Source organism: Sebastes umbrosus, chromosome 23 (genome assembly GCF_015220745.1).
Source record: "Sebastes umbrosus isolate fSebUmb1 chromosome 23, fSebUmb1.pri, whole genome shotgun sequence".
Classification (NCBI taxonomy): domain Eukaryota; kingdom Metazoa; phylum Chordata; class Actinopteri; order Perciformes; family Sebastidae; genus Sebastes; species Sebastes umbrosus.
In genome coordinates this window covers 7,685,424-7,693,083 of record NC_051291.1, presented here as the reverse complement: position 1 = coordinate 7,693,083, position 7,660 = coordinate 7,685,424, and the positions used below count along the sequence as shown (strand labels likewise).

The 7,660-nt window shown below is 41.5% G+C and overlaps 1 protein-coding gene across 1 annotated transcript in view; it reads left to right on the top strand.

Moving 5' to 3' along the window:
• Window positions 1–6,452: 6,452 nt before the first annotated feature.
• The window catches only part of usp6nl (USP6 N-terminal like), an 86,957-nt gene continuing 85,749 nt past the window's right edge, over window positions 6,453–7,660 (top strand). Inside the window, exon 1 of the mRNA XM_037760436.1 lies at window positions 6,453–6,545. The gene's annotated coding sequence lies outside the window, so the exon portion shown is untranslated. The remainder of the gene's footprint in view (window positions 6,546–7,660) is intronic.

The following is a 7,660-nucleotide window of genomic DNA, read 5'->3' as shown; positions in this document are numbered from 1 at the left end:
GAACAGTTATTTTTTTCGCTCTCCCAGCTGTTGTGATAAAAGCTCAGCTCACTCTGGAATTGGCCGACGCTTTCGATACGAGGGCCGACTCTGATCAGGGAATCTGTTTCAACGTTCCCTCATCAGGGGATCGGCCCACGCCGTCCTCTCCGCTGTGCTGTCCGCTGTCCTGGGCGAGGCCTGTCCACTGTATGTCCACTTTGTGTCCGATCCACTCCCGTACTGTCTCACCGTCACAACTGCATCCCCAGTAGAGAGAGAGAGAGAGGAAAGAGAAGTCAAAGGTCAAAGTAATCACCTTTCATTCACGGATATCGGAAGAAGGTTTGAATAAGACGTGGTTCTTTTGCTCAGATGAATGATTGTAGCACTAAAAGAAAAAGTCTTCTGGCTGCTTTTTGAAAGCATAAAACCAGACATTCAATGCGAGTCTAGACAACCTGCAGATACCCTCGCTTTAAACCGAAGCTGCAACCTGCAACGCTCTAAATATTTTATCTTTATAACTTCACAGCTACAAATATCCATGTTGCTGTACATTATATGCTCTCTGGCACATTAGGGCATCTTTTCCTTTCATCACTGCACCAGTCCACCAAGTCTGTTATTAAATATTGATTGTGAGGTTCAGGCAAGGCATACAATAAACTGCCCTCAGTCTGTGGATCCATCCTACCCATGGATAGATAATATTACACCTCTATTATTGTCGACATGTGGCCTGTAATTCAAGAACATCTCTGCAGCTCAGGATTTTTCTCCTAGATGTTTTTCCTCTTTACTTTTTTGGTGTTTATTCCCTGTTATAGAATCACTTTTAAAAGCAGCCAGGAAGGGGATGTCTGAGGCTATGTGTTGTACACGCATTCAGTATACATTTGGTGATTTGGTGGTCAAACTGGAGGGACAAGGTGAGTGTCTGCAAGATGACCACAACATCAGCTGTCGTCGGGGATGCTCTGAGATTCAAGGTAAGATCCGCACAGTCAGACACAATATTCTAAATAAACAGATTTGAGGAAGTGTGGATGTTTTGAAGGCCGGTCGACGTTGCTACAGGCGGCGCTCAATTTCTTTCAATTTGACAATTTTTTAAGTCCGTAAGAATTCAAGGATGCAGTAATTCTTCTCAGAGTTGAAAAGCCTTCATTTAGGCCATGCAACAGCAGAATGCTGCTTTTTTAAAAGAAGATTTGATTAAAAAAAAAACACGACAAAAGACAATTATGCATAGAAAAACAAATTGAAGGTTTAAGAAACATGTTTTCAGTCACGATGGACACTATCGCCTGATTGATAATTACATATAATTAGTTAAACCTTGACAGACACCACAAAGTTGTTCTTTTTGGAGCTGAAAAACCTTCAACGTGAAGCCTCTCTGCTGCGTAGAATAAATAACACATGAATAAATCCCACAATCAATAGGAGCCTATTTATAGTGAGTATAGATGGCAGTGATACTGGATCAATAGACCAAACACAAAGACATTGTTTGCTGATGAGAATAGAGGAGTCACGCTCAATGAAACATCAGAACAATGGTGTATTTCTTTTAGCAGCACTGTAAGTAATTCAGGTCATATTTGGATGCAGGTAAAATATAGTATAGTATAGTATGTTAATGCATTATGCAGCTGATCAGCGGGCTATTTGTTACCACCCTCTGAATGTTGTTTGAAGATACAAGAAGCTCTTAATGCATCAAACCACACAGCTAGTCTATTATTCACGCCTTCACAAGAGGTAGAAACAAGACATGCCGCAGGGGCTGAGAACACACACATCGGTCTTCAATCCGTCACGTTCCCGACGGAAACGCGGAGGCTTCCTTCCTGCGAGGAACTCAGCGGGGGGCTCTGCGCCGCGCCGACGCCACGGAGAAGCTGAGGGATGAATGGCGAGCAGGAAATTGGTCAGATCGTAGAAAGAGAGAGAGAGAGGATGAGAGGAAGTGTTTGATTTGAGCTGATGAAGATGAACTGATGCTCTGCCAGAGCAGCGAGCAGGAAACCAGATCCATCCCTGATGGAGTTACCTCAGAGAGGGGTCAAAGGTCGGACTCACATATTAGAGTTTCAGAACTGTATTTTCTTTGTAGGAAAGGAGCAATTTCTTCTGTTCACAACAACATCAGGGCCGTAAATACAACCGAGGACACCGAGACGTGTGTTTTTCACATCTTTTCACACAAGGACACAGTTCATTCAGGGGAGGAAGAAATGACAAACGGATGTTTTTACATTTTCAGTGGCCCTCGCCGTCTTTTAACCGACGCACAATGCACATTTTAGTGTCTGTATGAGACACACAGGGCTTTCAACCTACTCCAATGTGAACCCATCTGCGGCATTATTAGATGGTCAGAGCAACTGACGTAGTATAACCAGTGGGCTACCTCCGGGTCTGTAAAGTGAAGTCAATGCTGAAGTGCCTTAAACCTGCATTCTTTCTAACAGCCAGCAGGGGGCGACTCCTCTGGTTGCTAAAAGAAGTCTGATTGTATAGAAGTCTATGAGAAAATGAGCCGACGTCTCACTTGATTTATTACCTCAGTAAACATTGTAAACATGAGTTTATGGTCTCAATCTCTAGTTTCAAGTCTTCTTCAATACAGCATGATGTTCATTTAGTAAATTATGGTCCCATTTAGAGTCAAATAGACCATAAAGCAGGGGATGCTTTAGGGCGGGGCTACCTTGTGATTGACAGGTCGCTACCACGGCGTGGTCCGGTCTGGGAGTTGTCCGTGTTTTCGTCTTAGATCTTTAACCCTTTCACAATGTGTTTACAGTTCATGAAAGTTAATTATAACCTTTTTGGTCGCCTAAAAATGTCTTATTCAGCGTTTGGTTGTACTTAGCTCCAACCTGTCGTGTCACTTTTGGTTGCAAAGAAACAAGACGGTGACGACCAAAAATCAATTTAATGAATCATGTTTACATCTTACAAAACATTTACATATAATTTGCACCATTTTATATCAACAAAGATAAAAAAATATATCTCAATTTATCTCAATTAAATGAATATTGCTATGTTATTGCTGTCCACAATAGATCACCCATTCATTTTTTGAAAGCAAATGTTTATAAAAATAACATAATTTGCACATTTTAAATCACCAATTCAAGAATTGTAGAGCCACGTCATTTGCTATGATTATTTTTGCATTGAGCTACTCTATCATTATCACAGATCAAACGTTATCATTATCATCTTTTTCAACTTTCAAGGAGCACACCCAGAATTATTATATATTTTTTTGCTTCACTTTTGAGACTTCTCTTTGAATTCAGTGCGCCGTGGAGCAAATAAGACGACTGAGACTGAAATGCTAAATAAAGGCTCTCTTTGGTATGCAGGTAATTAAATTATAGTGTTGATCAAAGGAAGGCCTGGGAGAGGGGTTTTTCTTTTTGTCTTCTTCTTCTTTTTTTTTACATTTTCCCACCATTCCTTATGCATTCCTTTGAAGAACTGAAGTGACTCATTCCTCTTTGTTAGACAAAATATTCACTGAATTGTTATGCTTATGCAATGCTTAAGCTTGTTGGCAGTACACGGAGGAAATATATAAAACACAGTTACTGAAGGACTTAATGCATGAAGCTCAGAGGTGCCACAGTTGGATGATACGATGCTGCCATCTTGTGCTGACGGAGGAAAGTAAACCTGGATGCAGAGAGCGTTTCATACTAAAACCAAGGTGATGCTCTGCTGATATTACATTAAAGAGGATGTCATATATCTTAGGTTAATGCCTGTATGTGTGTTTAAATAGCATGCTCTTTGATGAGATTATATTATGCCCTTCATTAGGCCTGTTATTTGGGCGTGCCGGATCTCAGATCAGTCGTTGGATCTTTGATCTCGCTCCTAGATGTGCCAACACCCTTTAGACTTTCAAAGGGACATTTTTTATTCCTGAGCACCGGGACAGTTCAGTCACCACCTGTTGCACCTGCAGAGAGGTTTTGAAAGGTGATCCAGACCTGTTATCACACTTCCATGTCAGCTACAGTATACTTCTTCAGTGTCTGCACCAATTCATAGAACATCTGGCAGAACTGTACGTGTTAACGCTCCCACGTTGTTTGACTGGACTAATAATAGAGTGCTTGCATCTCCTTATTAATTCAGTGTGATGGTAAATGTCACCTGGTTGGTGTGAAAGTTCTTTCTTTCTTCATTACCAGCTTTTTCTACAAAGTTTTATGCAAATAGTGAATAACTTTCTGAAATAATGTCACATCTTTGTAGGATTTGCTGAATTGTTCCCATCTGTGAAACAGGGGGGGAACAAGAGGCAGAGGTCATGCGCTGGTTCTAAATAGGACTAAAAGCATTAATGTTTTCTTCCAGGTGAGTTTTAAATTACATCATTTGCTAACACACCATAGGTACCTGTCATGTCCATGTTTTTCCTAGTTAAGGGTTTTATTTTGTTCCTCTCTTGTTGGACCCATCCACCTCCCCTTCCGCCACCACACTCCCGGAGCGTCTACTGTTGCCGCGGATGGGTTTACATTGTAGTTAATGGAAAGCCTGGCGCGTCTCATACCGACACTAAATGGTGCATTAAGCGTCGGTATGAGACGCAGACGGCCGTGACAAAGCGTCGGTATTTGACGCCCTGGGAATGAGAACGGGCTGGTTGCACAAGCGCTAACATTACTACACACATGGCCTAAAAGTACAACACCACGAGATGAAGGAGACTCTCATCACAGCATCACATATGCAGAGTCAAGTAAAACATACTGTAAAATGTGTGCTACTTTTGGTGGGTTCAACCAGTGCTTCATTTCTTATTCTCTATGTTATATAATATGCATGTACTTGCACAGAAAAGGCTTAAAAATCTTGGCATCATTATAGCAACTGTGGCTTTTTTTATACCTACACCACAGGTGACCAGAAAGACCTTTGAAATGTACGTACCAGTAAGTCACACATATGACTTTCTGCATTGTTTATACCTCCTTTCATCCACTACATCATCTGCAAAGTGGCCGAGATGCCTGACCTCGTATAACACACCTCTTCATCACCTTTCTCTTTGTGTGTTTCCTCTAAATGTCACCACAGCGTGCGGCAGTGTAGCGTTGAGCACTTGTAGGTGGAACTGATGTAGAATTTGTTGCAGAGAGCAGCGCCACAATCAGCGGCCTAATAGACCGTGAAATCAACACTCGCAGCAGGGCGAAGCCATGAGTCGTGTCCCTCTCATTGCCCCCTTAACATGGCCACGTGACACATTAGGATAACAAATAGGCCGTAACGCCCGGCACTAACAAGGTAAGCGGTGCAGGGCTGCAGCACCGTCACATACTGGACTATAAAACACTGATGCTGCTTCCTGCCACCGAGCTGTAAACACACTCTATTGATTGATCAGACCACACATTCATTCACATTGGTTGTTGTTCCACTGTTTGCTCTTCCTCAGATTCAGCAGAACGTGAGTCCTTGACAGCTGACGGACACGTCCAATAAATGAACACAACATGCAGCAAATGAATAAATCGATCGCTGACTTGTTGAGTCTGACATTGGTGGAGGAAGTCAATACTAAGTCATTACAGAAGCTTAGGTTGCTACACCAAACTTAACTCAATTTATGAGCTTTTTTTAGAGGTCTGTTAGTCACGTTTGTTCTCTTGATTTCTGCACATCTTATTGAGTCTTTTACCTCTTTCGCATCAATGACCAGGGTCGGACCAGGGTTATCTGACCCATGTTCAACCCTTCTTTTGTCAATTCAAACCTAGCCAGTCAACACGGGTTAATTCCTGGTCATGACAATTCAGATACGACCTGGGTCACAACCCGGGAGCAATGCATACCAATATGAGGATTGTTAGGGCAAGAAACACATTATTTCTTCTCAATAGTAGTAGTAGTAGTAGTAGTGTATGCATCTATGACAGTTAACACAGATGTGTGTGTTTTTCATTGTCAACTAACCTGTTGAATATTCTCTAGATTAATCGATTAGTTGTTTGTTCTATAAAATGTGGATCAGTGTTTCCCAAAGCCCAAGATGACGTCCTCAAATGTCTTGTTTTGTCCTCAACTCAAAAATATTCAGTTTACTGTCACAGAGGAGTAAAGAAACCAGAAAATATTCACATTTAAGAAGCTGCAATTTGAGAGAATTTTGACTTTTTTTAATTAGAAAATTACTCAAACCAATTAATCGATCATCAAAATAGTTGGCGATCAATTTAATAGTCGACAACTAATCGATTAATTGTTGCAGCTCTAGTTTTAATGTCTCGATTTGTGTCGAGCATGCAGACAATGCCATCCACATTACTGGTTACAGGTTTTGTGCTGTTCTGCTGATTGACAGTAGGTGGTGGTAATGTGCAAAGGAACTTGGTTATGTGCCAACAAAAGTAAAAAAGAAGAAGATTGCAAGCCAGCACATGTAGATGCAAACAAATGCAGGTTTTAAAATATTAAAAAGTCAACTTTGCAGATGTTTTAAGAGGAAAAGAAATGCATTGTCAGGCCTCATGGATGCATAATGCAGTCTGGTGAGTAACACACAATTTACAGTTATGACTTTGTTTACAAGAAAACTCCTTAAAGTGCACTGCAACGAGCTGCAGGTCAGCACAGGTCAAATGGCTCCACATGTAAATGAAGATATGACCCCAGACTAGAGGTCACAGTTGACCCTCTTCTATCTGTCATGATGACAGCATCAGGTGTAAGTCAGTCCCAGCCAGTGCAGCTGTGCAGTCCATAATGTGGTGTACCAGGGGGGCTCCAGTAGCAGCTCCTGTCTCTCTATAAACAGAGTGCTCTCTCTACAGTAAACAGAGCAGCTCCTGTACCCAGCCCTCATTATGCTCTGTGGCTGTGTGTTTAAGGCTCCTGCAGGGCCTCCACTCCCTCTAACAGAAGAGAGAAACACAACACAGCAGACTGAGCCCGGCTCAACTCGGCTGATCACACTCTCTGCAGCTTTGTGTTGGAGGAGGAAACCTGCGGGATGTACACAGCAGACACTTTTAAGACTTTTAAAAGACATTTTTAAATAGAAATCTGCCAGTGACAGCCATGTCGTGAGAGTCCCAACTCTTCTTTTACGTCATCCCTTTCATGCAAGATGACTTGCAGATTACAGAAAGTCAGATTTCAGACTTTTGACAGAACTTTTTAAACAAAAATCGGCAGCCCTGTCGTGCTCGTGCTGCCTTTCCTTTCTCATTATCTCTTAAATCTTGTCATATCTCAAAATCAGTTTTTACAGAACAATGTAGTAGCTTTTAACAAGTGCCATTATTTGGCTAGACCATTTGAGCCTCTGATTCCTGTATGTTTCGTGTCTGTTAATGTGTTTTGGTATGTTTTTCATTGTAATGTTAACAGTCCTCGTTTGTACTCCCTGGCAGAAGAGATATTGTATCTCAGTGGGACCTTACTGGTTAAATAAATGTCTAAGTTGCATGAAATCTATTAAACTATCTATTAAACTTATAAGATGTTTGAAAAATAAATTGGTCAATAAGAGCCTGTGCGTAATCACCCCACCTCTCATGTCCTATAGTTACATGAACTCTGCATATGAAAGCAAAATGCAAGTAAGCGCCCCATCATGATCATACCGCCTTTCCTTTACCCCTCTCATTATTTCTAGGTTGCA